This window comes from Neophocaena asiaeorientalis, unplaced genomic scaffold (assembly GCF_003031525.2).
Source record: "Neophocaena asiaeorientalis asiaeorientalis breed wild unplaced genomic scaffold, Neophocaena_asiaeorientalis_V1.1 scaffold30, whole genome shotgun sequence".
Lineage (NCBI taxonomy): Eukaryota > Metazoa > Chordata > Mammalia > Artiodactyla > Phocoenidae > Neophocaena > Neophocaena asiaeorientalis.
In genome coordinates, this window is record NW_020174923.1 from 2,895,813 (window position 1) to 2,912,044 (window position 16,232).

Here is a 16,232-nt window from a genome sequence, read left to right on the forward strand (position 1 = left end):
TCATTTTGGCTTTTTGACATTAGATTACCTCTACTTAGAAAAAGTGAAAACTGGAGACGAAATGTGTTCTAGCTATTTTAATAAATGTGTATTCCCTGAGATACCCTTGTCTTTATCTTAGTTCACTTGGGCGAGTGGTGGTGCTGAACGGATAGCAACCAAATCTCTACACTAACCCAGATCTTTTGGTTTGCATAATTACGTATGCTTATTTAAGTCACCAACCGTTTTTTCCACAGAGACGATGTTTGTTTTGCTTAAGTATAACTTACCCGTCTTTTAACCTGAGGAAAGAAACCCAGAGATAGATGAAGAAATTTCTTGACCGGTAGCAAAATTCCTTGACAATGAAAAATGTAGAAAAAAGCAACGAAGATAGGAAATAGCTTCAAAATGCTATGCCAAGACGATATTACGAAAGCTGCTTCTTTATCAACACCATCTTGTATAAATTTTCTCTATTTCCTTATTAGATTATGTTTGACTGACAGCTTAATCTGCCTCAGTTTCTCTTTCTTTGCTGCTGTCTAACAGGGTAGATTTGGTATATTTCAAAGACATCATGTTTTCTCTGTATCACAAAGATGGTGTCACAAGGATAGGTGGCCTCATCCGTTCTGTGAAGGGTTTGTGTCCATATCCCAAACGTCCTGTTACCAAAGTCACGGAAAGAAGGTATTTCTGCTGAATCTTCCCTGAATGATACGAGACTACATGAAGAAACTTACGGGATGTTTCACTTACCAGTAACAAAGGAGCATGTGTCATTTCACGGCAGAAATAACGTTTTCAATTTACTGCCTGGTTTTTATTTAACAAACACAGGGTGCTAACTACATGCTGTGTATTGTTCTAAGTGCATTACAAGTATTCCTCCTTCCGCCCGCACGAGAAACTTTATTCTTACAGATAAGGAAACAGGAGCACAGAGAGGCCATGAAATGTTCCCAAGGTCACACAGCTAGTAAGTGGCATAGCTGATTTTGGACCAGGCAGCCTTTCTCTATAATAAGTGTTTTAAAGCATTAACCCACGCCCTCTAAAGAACCTCAGTTCCCCATAAATTCATATCTGTGTGACTGTTAGTAATGCTAAATTCTATTGACACATAATTTGGGTCATACACCTAACATTCAAGAAACCTTTGTACGCAACTCGGAGTGCAAGCCTGAGGAGTGCTCAGGCACTGAAATGATAAAATGGAATCAAACCCTTCCCCCGAACCCTGCTCTCTGCTCTCCGGTTACTGGTTTCTTTGAAGTATTCTGTTTTGCACGCCAAACATTAAGTTGTGCTTTCTCTATCAAAGGCATTTAAAGAATAAAAAACAAGCAAATCAGAAACAGAAAAGAAGGTATCTGTGCTCTATTTAACAGGCAGAACCCCAGCTGCACCAGCGCAAGCATCTGTCATTTCCATCAAGAGTTAATAAACACACAAAAAAGTTAATCGACACAAACAGAATTTTGACACCGTAAATCAATAAGGACTTCACTTCATAAAGCAAATATAATAGCCAATCTAAGGAAAGTAATAATTCATTGATGGGGGAAAATACAGTCGTTCTTTATGGTCCTGGTGACATATGGAAATCTGTCGGCTTCAATACCAAGTATTGAACTAATACCAAACAAGCCATTTGTTTGAGGGGAAAAATATGATAAAAGTAGAGCCCAGTGGGCCTTGACAGAGTTCTTAGTTTACAGTAGAAAGTCTCCCTTTACTTAATTCAGTATAAAATAGACCCCTTCTTTGTGCCAGTGAATATTAACTTCATTAGTTAGAAGCTACTGCTCGTGGTATGCAAATATTTACAATGGAAGTTTTCATGGAGAAAGTAGAAGCAGCCTTAGTTTTCACTCTTGCATTAAAATTAATTAAGAATAACAGTGAGTGATATGAAGTCACCTGTGTTAACTGTTTATGGCATAGCAAATCCTGTATTTCATTGGTTCCGCCATTTATTACAAATGAAGTCAAATTTATATTTTGAGAAAGCATCCAACAAAGCCAGTGATCAGCATATAATGAAATTGTATTTTTAATAGTGAAATATTTTCAGTATTCTCTGAAAGAAAAAAAAAAACAAAACTATACTTCCAAAGAAAGAAAGCTGTTAGCATTACATTTTTACTATTTAAAAATAATTACATGAAAATCATTATTTATTAATCGTTTTCCAGGATTCATCATAAAAATGTCTCTTGAAGAAATAGGATGTTTACTTCTTAAGTTGAAAACAAAAACTGTTGGAAAAATCTGGTAGTTGCCCTACCCTTAAGACTGTTAGTGTGTTCATGTTAAAGATCCCTGAATTCCCGAAGGTTCTAATAAACTTCTTTGTTGTGCTTGGCATTTCCTTTTGCGTAGTCTCAGCTTTTAAACGAAAGACCAGATCCTTCACTCACATATTTTTGTTTTTCTTGTTTTACTCTTTTTCTGATTTGATTCCTAATGGAAATAACAAACATTAGTGGGTAGCACTTCAAAGCTTAGAAAATGCTTTTACAACAGCGATCACATCTTATCTTCAAAAGGACTCTGTGAGGTGAGTGAGGGGTGAGAGTAAAGCAGTAGAATTCTCACTGTAGTGATGGGAATGCTTAGGCTCAGGTCAGTGAAGCCATACATGGCACCCAGGGGACCTCAAACTCCAGGGTTTCGACTCCAGATCCATTCCTCTTTCAAAAAGCGTGCAAATCCTACAGACCCTCCTTTTCTCTTCCATCTCTGCAGTAGAGGGTAACAAGTGATTTCTTAGCGTGCAGTCGGTTTGTATTGTAGAATCAGACAGACATGGGTTTTAATCTAGACTGTGCCCCTTATGCCCTATGTGATTTAGGCTAGAGGTTCTCAAAGTGTGTCCCGGCCCTAGAAGCATTAGAATCAACTGGGAACTTGTAAAAAATGCAAATTCTCAGGCTCCATCTCAGACCTATGGAATCGGCAGCTGTGGGGTTAGAGTCCAGTGTATCTGACAAACCTTCCAGGTGATTCGGATCCACATTCAAGTTTGCAAACCGGGGGAATGTATAGGCCAAGGCACTTCACCACTATCAAACTTCTGTTTCTCTTTAAATTGGGTCAGTGATAGAGTTTTGGGCGGCAAGAATGTGAAACAGCGAATACACAGCAGACAAACGCTTTAGAAATGTTGACCTTCCCAGAGGAGTGGATTTCATTAAAAGGGTTAATTCTAACTCACGTAATGAATTTGGTCCTCCATGAGAACAGAAGTGAAGTGACACTTCTTTTTTGGAGGCTGCATTTTTTCTAAACCTGGAAGAGAGGACAATATCTAACTTATAGGTAAATGGGATGGTCCTTTTTGGCTATATTCAAAGTAATTAGTGGCTGCCGTTGAAAAGAAATCAAATGAAGTCAGGTGTTGTTGTCTTTTTCTACTAGGAACTTCAATAAAAGTTCACGGAGGGGGCGTGACCTCTGTCTTCGTCACCAGCATTTTATTTGTTGTTTGTTCACGGGATTCTGGCATTTGAGTCATAATAGCTTTGCCCGATGGCCAATTTTAGTTCCATGTCTTGAATTACTTAAAATTTATAGGTCTTAATATGGCTTAGTAAGTTAAGTCTTCAGTTTAAAATAACCTATAAATTCAATTTGAAAACTCAATGAAGAAAATTTTTTAGCCTTGTGTCCGTCAAAACGTTTGAAAGTTGGTCTTCTGTGGCTCCATGGAGTGTAGAGATAGGAACAAGCAAATCAAGCCAATTTCTCCTTCTGATTCCTCTGCTTGCCCCCTTCTTGGACCTACAACAGTAGAGAACACTTGTTAAAGTCCTACTGTGTGCCAGGCACCGTGCTATAAGCTTGGGGTCCTACTATCCTTATTTATTTGGCTCTTTAGGGAGGGGGTGTGGGAAGCGTTCTATGACAGGAATTGGGTGATTTAAGCCACGTGAGTTGACCACCTAAGTTTTTGTTTTTAGATCAAATTAAGAGCCTTGCATAATTTGTACATGAATTTTAACTGCCAGGAACGAGAACCTTAGTATGCCAGCTTTCATTCAACACTCCGTCTGCCCAGATTCCTGAAGTCTGAAGAGAAACAGCCACGTAAGCCATGAGTTTTTTTTTGTTTATTTGCTCCAGTAGTTCCCAGAGGTGGGATTCTTGAGTTGGAGGAGACAATGAGGGAAAAAACAAAAACAAAAAACCACCTTATGTTACTAAATAAAACTGCAGGGTTTCCATAACTGTGGTAGTCTACAACCGGAGGGCACGTTGATAAATAACCTTACTTGGCTAGGAAGAAGGGAAAATGCTGAGCTATAAACGAGACTTAGCACCATGTGTAACATTCTTTTTTCAGAAGGTTATCATATCTGTTTACCAAATCTATATGTAGGTAAAAAATTAAAAGCTAGTTACTTCAGTGTTTACAGAGAACACACAGCTCTCTCTAACGCTGTTCAGAATCTCTAGTCACATCGCACTCACAATAAAGGCTAACACTCCATAACCCTCGCAATAACTGCGTCCATCGCCCGAGGTCTAGTCCTAATGTCCCGGGGCTTTAAGCAAAGAGATCTGACTGGGACTGGTGGTGTCTACTTCTGTCCAGCCTCAGCTGCCTCTTTGCACAGCAAGAAAGCTGTTCAATCATTTGCTCAAACATTTATTTTTTTAGGCTCCACCTTGAATTTAATCACATACTTATCTTCCTGCCAAAGTATTTGTGCTGGTAAAACAGGGCAACTCGATCTAGGCAGAACCTGCTGTTTCTGCTTCTGTCCAAAGGGTCAGTGGTAGAAAGGCTGATGGCAGTGATTTTATAATTGAATGGGGTGATTGTTCTGCGGTTTTTGTTTTTCCCTTGAAAGAAAATGCTACAGGCTTGAAAGCTCTAAGATAAGGGGGAAAGTCTACGCAAAACACTGTGTGCCTTCTCACAGACCTTTAGCTGGTAGAAAACAGACCATCTTTGTTACACTTTGGCTGGATAAAATCGACACATTATATGGGTAACTGAGGTCAGTAGAAACCCTTGGCGTTTATTTTCCCAGGTACTTTTCTTTTCTGGGCTAAACTATGGACCTAATTTAGGCTAATAGTGCTACTAACAGACTGAGTTGAATTCATTGGGTTCGTTTATCATATTCATGCGTTAAAGGTACTCAAAAGCCCAGACCTGCCGTTGTGAATGATCAAAGTCTGTAGTCTCTCGTCGACAGTCTGTGGTTTATCCGCCTAAGTGACCAGGAAGTGTAGAAAGGACCGGGCAATCTTGCTAAATCTGTCAGAGAATCTGAAAAATGGAAGTGTGAGCCGTTTCGTTTGCCTCGATGGCCAAAAACGTAACCAAAGCCTTGTTCAGAAATATTGCTTAGCAGATTACGGCTACGGAAAAAAGACTCCAAGTCCTCAGCCAGGCAGGTCAAAGTTTTGCCATCTGGGGCTTGGCCCTCTCTGCCACCATTGCTCTCTCTCACTCTACACCAATGCTGCGTCCTCTCCTCCCTTCTGAAGTATGTAAGTCCTCTCCCACTTAAGTCACCTATCTAAGCAGGTGTCTCAATGTTAGAGCCAAATCCGCCTTTTACATGACGCTTTTCCAGATGAAATCAAGCAACAAGGAGCACACCCTCCTTTGAATTCATCCTGGTTTCTATTCCGTTTTCTGCTCGCCAACCATCAGCCAGGACCGTTTCCCACTCATTTGACTGTTAGTCGAAACATAACTGAAGTAAAAATACAATAGCAGTGATTATCTCCTGTTTGCTATAGCTAGTCCTCTAAACAGCTTACTAACTTCTTATGGACTGGCATTATGTCTTGTAAATCATAAATGTGCGAATAGCCTACTTGTTACCGACCTCTTGGACTCTTTAATCAGTAGAAATTGGTAAGAGGCCCAATGAGGGATTCAGACAAGGCTTTACGGGAACTTGTGCTGCAGCAGGAGGGGGCGAAAGCAAGTAATGCGTAACCTTGCTCCAGCCCCCCGCGGGGGGTGGGGGGGTGAGCTTAACCGGGGTGAGGGTGGAGGCGGGGCAGTGTGCCGGGGCTGGAGTGGCTGGCCGAGGAGGTCTGCCCACCCCCTTCACGGTGCTGCGTGCAGGGGTCCCGCGTGGCACCATGCTTCTGCTCCCGACACCTCACAAGGGGAGAGGTGACAGTTGCGTTTTTGGCCTTTTTGTATCTTACTGGCCATAATTTGCCCCGACTGCGCATGCACGCAGTTATTTTTAGTCCCTCATCATTCCTTTGTAGCTTGTTGCTCAAGGAGACGTCTGTCCAGGTGCCAGCCCTGCAGCAGAGCGTCCCAGGTCCCAGCCTGTCTCATAGTAACCACCTTGAACGTAGTAAAAAGGCCGGGGGCGGGGACGGGTGGGCAAGGAACAGCACTTATGTCTTTGGGGCAAATAATCAAAAGTTAGGTTGAGAAATGATATATAATAAGATTTGCTCCCTGATGGGATAAATTGCAAACAAGTTCAAAACAGGCCACATTTATTTTGGGTTTTCCTTCTACTCTGTCCCTCACCCTGTCTCCCAGTTCACACACACACACACACACACACACACACACTCCTTCCGATGCTCTGATTTCCTCTCTTCTACTGGTTGCACGTCTAGTACTTTGCTTTGGCCCCGTGTAGGTCTTTACTTTCCCGCTATTCTCCAGGGAGGGCTGCTTTGCTTGAAGTTTGCCTGTTCCCTTGAATCATCCTGGATCCCGTACTCTGTGAAGAGTCACTTTCCCCTTATTTTACCCTCTTATGTAATATTTAATTTGGGACTCTTGGGTGCATCGACGACACAGTGAATAACATAAATAAGTCAAGTACCATGATGGCCTGGGATGGGGGGAGGAGTTTTAATTTAGGCGAATTTAGGTTACTTATCCTGTTTAAGCAGAACCTCATTTATGGGCTAGGAAATCAGGTGTTATATAATACCAAAAGGTCTAAAATGTGGTCTGCATCACAAATAAATACTCAGTGTTGCATCTGTGAATTGGAGAAAGTTGCAGAAGTTGAAAGAACGTAAGCTTCTAATAATTAGTGGAAAGTATGTACTGTATACACAGACACCATCTAGATTGAAAGAAAGGGCTGGCAAAATATTTAACTGACTGTACCCATCCACATGGTGCTTTATGGTGCCTGTAAGGTGATGAGTCAGAGAAATATAGCCAGCAGAAAAGGTAGGGAAAATGGTCAAATACTTCGACCCTCCTTTTTGTGACTAAAGCCAGTTTGAATTGGTAGGTCTGACAAGGCTGAAATTTATTACCCACTCTCCCCGCCTAGTTTAAAATAATTTTTGACTGTTCAAAGAGTCACATTGGGCAAAAGGCCATATATCCAAGAACAGGATGCATCCAACTTGCTAGAGTTTGATCAGTCTCGAGAGATGGCAGGAACTGCTGTTTTCAACAATCTATAGTGCAAGGCCATGCAAATTGTTATTATTGAGTATTTGTTAAAATCGTTTTCATCAAGATCAGATTCAATGATAATTAAATTAACCCAGCTTTAACATATTGGCTAATAGATAGAGTTCTAAGAAAGTCAACCTGCTTTGAAAAAAAAAAAGAGTGATCGAATGCATTTTTTAGCTCATATAATAAGGGAGTCTGAATAATTTACTTGGGGTTTTTTCCCCACGAATGATTCAGTTTTAAGTATTGGATGGAGGCTATCGTTTCGAAAAGCACGTTTGTGTAAAGTGGTTTTCCCACATGTCATTTACCACCACGTTCTACTGTTTTGAGAGGTTGAATATACGAACGGTGGCCACGATCATATATAACAGTACAACCGTGACCCCCCGCCCCGAGCTCTGTAGCAGATAGCCCTGGAAGACACATTTTTGTAACAATGGGCCCGAAATGATCAAGAATTGGTCCTTGACTTCCAACTTGCCTAATTTTTTCCCCCTGCTTCTCACTTCGAACCAACGAGGGAAGGCAAAATGTGCCTCCTTACCACAGAAGACGCCCACTTCTGGTACACCTGATTCCAGCTTCTCATGCCCCCAGCCTCGGATCAGACCATACCTGAAGCCTTCCTTTTTTCTTTTTAACTGTAATGCTTTCCCACTCGTCTGCCTCCTCTTTGAATCTCTGCCAGACACGAGTGATGGTGGTGGACTCCCCTGCTAGAGGGAACTCTGAATGATAGCCCCAGCTTGTTCTCATTTGGGCGGTCTTCATTTCTGCAACATTTATTTGATGTCTGTATAGAAACTTTTAAAGAGCAAAATGAGCCCTGCCCAAGTTTAGACAGTCGTTTAGGGCCACTGGACCTTCAGTGGAGTGCCAATAATTTTGAAAGCCAGACGAACTGTTAGAAGTGGTTCAAACTTGGGTCAAGACCCCTTTGACCTGTTTCAGATTGATGACAATTCGGAATTTGTCATAGTCAGTCCTCTTTCCAGGTCATTGCAGAAAAGGTCTCACTGCTTGTGTCTCCTGCACACAGTCCGGTTCGGGGGGTTGTTTTCTTTGGAGAACGACATCATCTGTAATTAGTTCAAATTGGCTCTATTTCTTTGAGAAGTCTATTTTGCCTTTATTAACTGAGACGTATGTGGTATTTGGTTTTAGAAGGTTTCGATTCGAATCCTGCCGATACCTTCTTTCATAACAAGACTTTGAGATAGTCTATCAGTATATTTAAATCTTATTTAAAAATTGCTAGGGACGTAAGTACCTATTTTATGGGTGGCTTAAGAATGAAAACAAATAATTCTGTACAACTGTTACCAAAGTCCTCCGTACTAATACGTATGTAGTATATATTCAGTAAGTAATGGCTGTGATTATAACATCAAAATAGCGGTTCATATTTCCAAAGGAACAATCCTTTTTGTCTGATGTGATAACAGAGAACATTTGGAGCAAAGATTTGGAAATTGCTGGCAACTTGCTAGTTTTTCAGATTACATTAGGTATCAGATAAACACGGCTATCTGACAGTATATGCGTTACATCCTATGGAGAATCAAGGCAATTGTCTTCATAATTCAGTTGATGTACGCTTTCTGCTCTACCGAAAACCACGCCTCTCAGACCTGGAATGCTTTGGGATTAGGCAGGACTATGTTTTGGCCTCAGCGTTTTCAGTGGCCTCTACAGGTTGAGCAGTTTAGAGCTAGTAACTTGGTTAAGGTTTTTGGATATAAACTTGCCTGTTGAGAGTGTCGAGCAATCTCCATTTAAAATGTGTAATTCCAGAGGTGCGGTAAGGTACACGACCCAGCCAGCTGGAGAAAGTGACATGTTCTTTATTTTCTCTTACATCCTATTACAGTCAAAGAAAGCATCTGACATGGTGAAATGCTCGCTTTGCAGACATGACGTGTGCAAGTTTAATTTGTGAATCAAACAAAGGAAAAATTCCTGGGCCTTTTACATGCATTTTTCTTAATGTGATCACTGAATCCGAGTTAGCCATTTAATCCTGAACGAGACATGACTTCACTGGGGTTTGTTCCCTGAGTAAACCTCGGACTTCCACACCAGGACGTACCAGTCGCTTACTCGCTCCTGTGCCGGTGCTGATGTCAGGGGCTTGTGTGAGGGCGGGGCCGGCGGAGCGGAACCCTCCAGCAAATGTTTTCGGAACAAGTCTTTGTGGGAAGTTCACTGTTTTTGTCATAAAGGCCCTTTAGTGGTCAATCTGGAAACCACGAATGGAATGAGTTACCCTGTTGAAATTCTTAAATCAAAACGCATTGGTTTTCTTTGGGGAGTTTCACTAAAAATTAGAGGCACAGATCATTACATGGAAGTGGGAAGACCTAAGAGGAGCACCTGGAACACATTTACAGAATACGCGTTTTCCGTCAGATTCTTGAGGAAACGTTCCTAAGGACGGGCCCTCCGTGCAGGCCCACGTAACATAGTTTTTAACTTCCCTACGGTTGACTATTTCAAATGTTTTCAACTCTCTTTCAATCTCTGATCCTGTCTCTGTACCCACCATCCCCTTATTGAACCAAGAAATAAAATCACCAGTTTCTCGCCATCCCACCTGTTGACCTGATTACAGCCGTACCCATCCTTCCCTTGGAATCATACTCGACTCTTCCCACCCTTCCCTTTGCTCTGCAACTCCTTTCCCTTTTCCCTCCCTCCCTCCCTGATGGATTTCTGCTTCTTGTGGATTCAGACTCCCAAGTACCTCTTGAATCTGTTCCCTTTGCTTTATTCCCCCAGGTTATGCAATATCGTCCTCACTTCCCTCCCTGTTAGTTGTCTGGCCAATCCATTCTCACCACCGCTGCCAGAACACATGCTCTTAAATTCTAATCAGATTGTCCTACTTCCTGATCAAAGCCCTTTAATCCTGCCTGAGAATAACTGGAATTCTTGAACCTGACTTACCAGATGTGGCTCTCACCACTCCAGCTCTCTCACACTTTGCCCCATCCTAGATCCCGCCTTCAAGCCAAATAAACACTCTGATTTTTCTTGTAACCCCTATTGGGCGCTAACATGGTTTGTCTCCACTAGTTGCATTCAGTATGAGTAGAAGAAGGGTGTAAATTACACTGTTGGGGGAAAATGACTCACAAGTAACAACTGCAGCGTGGATTCCCTAAAGAACAATCACAAACATACCCGTGGCTTTAAAGAAAGTAGAGTCTATCCAAGAGTGAAGAAGGCTACCCATGAAAAGAAGTTTATTCATTTGCAGAGTTTTAAGTTGAATTTTAATAGAGTTTCCTTAATGCACGAGAAGGACTTCACAAAGGCTTACTGAATTACAGGGAAACGTTTAAAACTTTAAATCATTTTTTGCATTATCCCTCTTAACAAGTCAGCCATTTTGAAGCCAATTTCTTTTTCGTTCCATTAAAAAAATGACAACTTTAATTAAGACTTCGTGGTATATAAGAATTGCTTAGTGATATATATATATATAATTTAACATATATCAGCTTTGCCCAATTTTCTTTCCAGTACAGACACTAAAGACCAGCTTTCTTTTTCCTGACCTAAATGTTAGAAGCTAGCGGCCCTTTCGGTGACTTTGTCTCTCTTCACCTCCCTACTCTCATTCCCAGTAGTTGCGAAGTTGAATTTTGATGAAATTGGATCTTTGAAGTGGAATCTGGACAGATTCTGGGCTGGTCAAACAACACCTCAATAACTGTGAATTAAGATACGTCGCATTTTAAAGGGAGAATCAGAGAAGAATAATCAGGACATTGAGCAAATCCTGAAACATGGTTTGTGACCCAGGGGTGTGCTGGAGCAGACTTGTGTCAGCTCCCAGGAGCCAGCTGTTCACCCCTTACCGCCTCCACATTTTGGTACATCCCGTCAGCACCTGGACATCAGCCAGGGTTTCAGTTTATACCATAGAAATTGGCAAACTCTTTACAAAACAGAAATAGTGTCACAGATGTAGAAAACAAACTTATGGATGCCAAAGGCAAAAGTGGGGGGGAGGATAAATTAGGAGTTTGGGATTGACATGTACACACCACTAGATATAAGATAGATAGCTAATAAGGACCTACTGCATAGCACAGGAAGCTCTACTCAATATTCTGTAATAACCTATGTGGGAAGAGGATCTGAAAAAGAGTGGATATATGTATATGTATGACTGAATCACTTTGCTGTACACTAGAAACTAACATGACACTGTAAATCAACTATACTCTAATTAAAAATTAAGAAAAAAAAAGAAATTGGCAAACTCTGCAATCAGTCCTTTTTTTCCCTCAGAGAACCCGTGATGAAAATTTGCTAGCATGCAACTGCTTATGAATAAGCTAAGTGTCCCAGCAGTCCTGGTTTGACACCTGCTATCTTGGTGACTCATCGTTTTAGCATTTGTCCCGACACTCTGCACCCCTAAAAGTGACAAGTTAAATCATTACTCTGCATGTCAGGAACCGAGGAGGCTTCGAGGGTTTTCCCTGGAGGAAGTGAAGCCCAGGACTTGGAAGGTAAGAAGTAACTAGGAGATTCTGGTCTTTTTTTGTCTGAAGAACTGGCTGTTGGAAGTAAGACGTGACTTGTTTTGCAGAGGGACAGCAGGGGGACAGGAAAATCCTGTGAGAGCTACAGAAGACGCATTTTTATCTGAGTTTAAGGAAGGACTTCCTCATTGAGAGAGTTGAGTCATCATAAAATAGGAACAGAACACGTGAGGGTCACTGAGGTCCTTGTCAGTGAAAATGTCCCAGCAGAGACCGAGGGCCACCTGGAGGGGCTGTCATACCAGGGCTCAGGCAAGGACGTCTTGCTGTGCTTGTGCCCTTCTGAGCCTTTGAGGTGACAGACACGGCCACTGCGGCGATTCTCACAGGGTCTTTGCTCAGTACTGTGTGTATTCGGTAGATGGTACAACCAGCAGCCGGAGAAGTGATTCATTCCAGTTCAGAAAATAATGATCCAAGCAGAAATGTTTATGATGCCTTTTTGATAAGCTTTAAAATGGAACAATGATCGCTCATTTGAGAGGAAGCCCACGCTAACCAATTGACCACTGATTGATTTCTGAGTCCGCATTTGGACATCCATTAAGATTGTCCACTCCACTTTGGCACAGTTTGGCCAAAGAGAGGAAAATAAGTCAGTAAGTTTCCCACAGCTTAGGAACATAGGTAGCGGAAGAGACTTTATTAAGTGGCGGGAGAGGCCCTGTTTCGCAGTGAGAACTTCAGATACTTCCTCTGTCGCCTATGGTCACCGGGCAGTTGGAATAACAGGAAGCCCTCCGGCCGGCAATAGTGGCTCCTCTGAAGTTTGTTTGGGTCTATCCAAAGGCACGGTTTCAGCAGGGGCTAAGGCTACACCAAACAACTTAGAATTTCCCCTTAAGTATGGAAAATTATGTTAACATAAACAATTCTGTCCATTACTAGTGTCTACAATGTACCATAGAAAGGTCTAACTTTTTTTTCTATTTCAAATTACTCTATTAAATTAGTCAGTTTGATTATCTTATAGATCACCATAAGAATAGTTACATAGTTTTTCCCTAAGCTCGATGCCTTCCATTTTACACACTTTTACTCTTACCTGACACTTTGCCCGTTCCTTCAGCCATGTAAGATCTTCCAGTGTTTTCCATTTTTCGTTTGACGTTTCACCACCCAGAAATCATCCTCCAGCCCACGTGTGTGTCTCTTTGTGTTCTCCCATCAGACCGTTATTTAACGGCATTGAAAGGGCAAATATTATTGTCTGATACTTTTATAAGTGCTTTACGAATATTCACTTATTGCTTCTGCTGAGAGCTATACCGAATAGGTGTTTTTATTATCATTCTTTTACCGATGGGGGGATGGAGGCACCGCGAGAGTCAGCCTTCTAATCAGCAGAGTGTCTCGCACTGTAGTTCGTAATCACTATGTTGCCTCGCACTTTAAAGATAAGAAATTGAACCCGTCTTAACGCGATTCTCTGAAAAACCAATGCGGACACTTAATGCCTCAATGGAAATGTGCTTTCTCTCTACCTATTTTCCTGAAGTCCAGCCTTCTTATGAATGTATATTTTCCTAAGCACAGAGCTGTGTTAACATCGAGTTCCAAACACTGCATCCTTTTATACACATTTTACATATGTATCTTCTCCTTAAAGAATCCACCTTTATGGTGTTTTAGGAAAGAAATCATATTTACGTATTTTGTGAATCCATATTCTATTATGGATTCCACTAACCGAGAGTGAAACTCATCTACCTGGTTCTTTGAGGCTAGGAGAGCAGTTCTCAACCAGGAGTGATTTTGTCACCCGGGGGACATTTGACAGTGTCTGGACACATTGCTGGCTGTCAGTATGGGGGTTGGGGTCATGTGGCATCTCGTGGGAAGAGTTTAGGGTTGTTGCTAAACACCCTATAAGCCCAGAACATCCTCCCACAAAAAAGAATTATCTGGCCCCAAATACCAAGGCTGAAAATCCCAGGTCTAGGGTACCCTGTGCATTTAAAGTGATTCTGTTGAGGACAATGTATGCCCCTCGTCAACTGTACTATAAAAGCTGTAGAAAACTCTGTGCATATGCGACTACACCTATTAATGGGTCTCTCATTAACATATCAGTCTGTCATTAAGTAGATTCTCAACTGATATGTCTCATATTTTATTTGCTCTTCTCACAAATCTGAATGGTTTAGAAAGAACTCATTCATAATGTAGTCTGAAAACGAAAGTAACTCTTAAGGAAAATGGTGATAATAGCAGATTTCTTTAGTACTTGTTATTCACTCATTCATTCATTCATTCTTTTTTTTTTCAAGAAATAACTATTAAGCATAAACTGTACACCAAACAATGTTACAGGTGAACAAGTAGTTTAGGATTAGGCTATGATTAATTTGTAGATTAAAGTTAGGATTATTTTAATGTGTACTGAGAAGTCATTAGTATGGGTTTTATATTTTCTATAGTTTATATTGTTCTACACAATTATAGAAACAGTGTTTTATTTACGATGAAATTAAGCCAAGTATTTTGCATAATGTAGGAAAAAAATGGGAGAGAAAATGATTTTTAGAAAGTTGATTATTCGCTTTTCACCCAGTTAGTTAAATTGGTGGTTGGTAATATAACATGCACAAAACAGACACAGCTGTTGGTCCAATACAAGTATTCCACGCTCTCCTCACGATTTTGTAATGAAACCAGGAGACCAAACAGGACACCTTCTTCAGGTCTCCCAAAAGAAGTACTTATTTTTAATAAAAAGGACACACAAGAATCCTTGTAGGACATTTACTTAATTTAAAAGTGAAGAAGGGCTTCCCTGGTGGCGCAGTGGTTGAGAGTCCACCTGCCGATGCAGGGGACGCAGATTCGTGTCCCGGTCCAGGAAGATCCCACATGCCGCGGAGCGGCTGGGCCCGTGAGCCATGGCCGCTGAGCCTGAGCGTCCAGAGCCTGTGCTCCGCAACGGGAGAGGCCACAACAGTGAGAGGCCCGCGTACCGCAAAAAAAAAAATAAAATCAAGAAGTTGGCAATCTTTTTTCCCTCTTCTGTGACAAACTGTACATCCCTCATATTAAAGCAAAACAAAAAACTGGCTCCCTGAAAAATAAACCCCCCTTGAGCCCCATATTCCTTCCCATCCATCAGCCCATTTTTCTACTCCATTTGACAGCAGGGCTCCTTACAAAGGGGATACATGTTTTCTCCACTTCCTCTCACCCTGTTCCCACTTGTTCCTGATCTAATCCGGCATTTGTCTCCAGAACTCTACTGAGACATCTCTCGTCAAGCCACCAGTGACGTCACATGGCCACATCCAACAGTTAGTTCTTAGTCCTCATCTTGACCTCTCCTTAATCTCCGACACAGAGGATCACTCCCTTTTTCTTGCCATCTTTTCTTCACCTCCTGCCACATCTCGTGGTTTTCTCTCTACTTGAAGAAATTCTCCTTTTCAGTCTCCTTCGTTGGCTCATCCAGTTAACCACAATAAAATCTCAACCACTGAGTTCCCCACTTCAAAATTCCTTCTCTCCTGGTTTCATCATCTTGGTAATTGGTACCAGCATCCAATCAATTTCTTGGAAATGTCCACATTTTCATGACCAGTTCATTCCAAATTATAAGACTTCCCAATAGGCGAAAAGTGGATACTGAGCAAGAGACTTATTCGCTGCCATATCCCAAACTTAGAACCAACAAGCCAGAAAATAAAACGGGCTTCTCGGAAAAATATCTAAACGTTGTCCTGGAAACCAGTACTGGGCTTGTCAGTGGTCTTCAAGGGGCACACATTTCCTTGGAGCCCAAGTGAAATGCTGTTCGCCTTAGGTGTACGATTACATAGACAGGGTGTGTTTGCAGAGAAAAATCTTTACAGCGACAGTCTAGGGCACCTACACTTAAGAAGAACACACTTGGAAGAAGTTGTTCAAGTCCTGGAGGTGTTAGTGAGAAAAAAAACCCAGCCTCTGGGACGGTGAGAAGTTTAGGGGCAACTTTCGGCCATTTTGTGATTTGGGGAGGGCCTTGTTGAGTAAGTTCAAAAAACAAAGGTATAGATGGGCAGGAAGGGAGGCTCTTTCTTCTTGATTCTTGTTTTCTGGAAGCCACCACTGGCAAGACTATCTACTACGGGTAGGCATGGGAACAAGTTAAAGAAAGTGTTGATTCACTAGAGGCAAGCAGAGATCTCAGTGGCCTTTGTATGTGGTGAATGTGTCCGGAAAGGCAAAGAAGAGCGAGATTCTCCCGTGGGTTTTCTCATCTCCATGGCGGTGGGTGCTGACAGCTTGAGAGAGAGCTC

The 16,232-nt window shown here is 41.7% G+C and overlaps 1 protein-coding gene across 2 annotated transcripts in view; it reads left to right on the forward strand.

The window, feature by feature from the left end:
• The window catches only part of KCNJ16 (potassium inwardly rectifying channel subfamily J member 16), a 54,225-nt gene that overhangs the window by 11,469 nt on the left and 26,524 nt on the right, over window positions 1–16,232 (forward strand). The window contains exon 1 of one of the 2 annotated variants that reach the window (XM_024761135.1): window positions 11,762–11,934. The exons of the other annotated variant lie outside the window; for it this stretch is intronic. The gene's annotated coding sequence lies outside the window, so the exon portion shown is untranslated. Of the gene's footprint in view, window positions 1–11,761; window positions 11,935–16,232 lie in introns of those variants that run through there. 2 annotated transcript variants of the gene reach the window in all.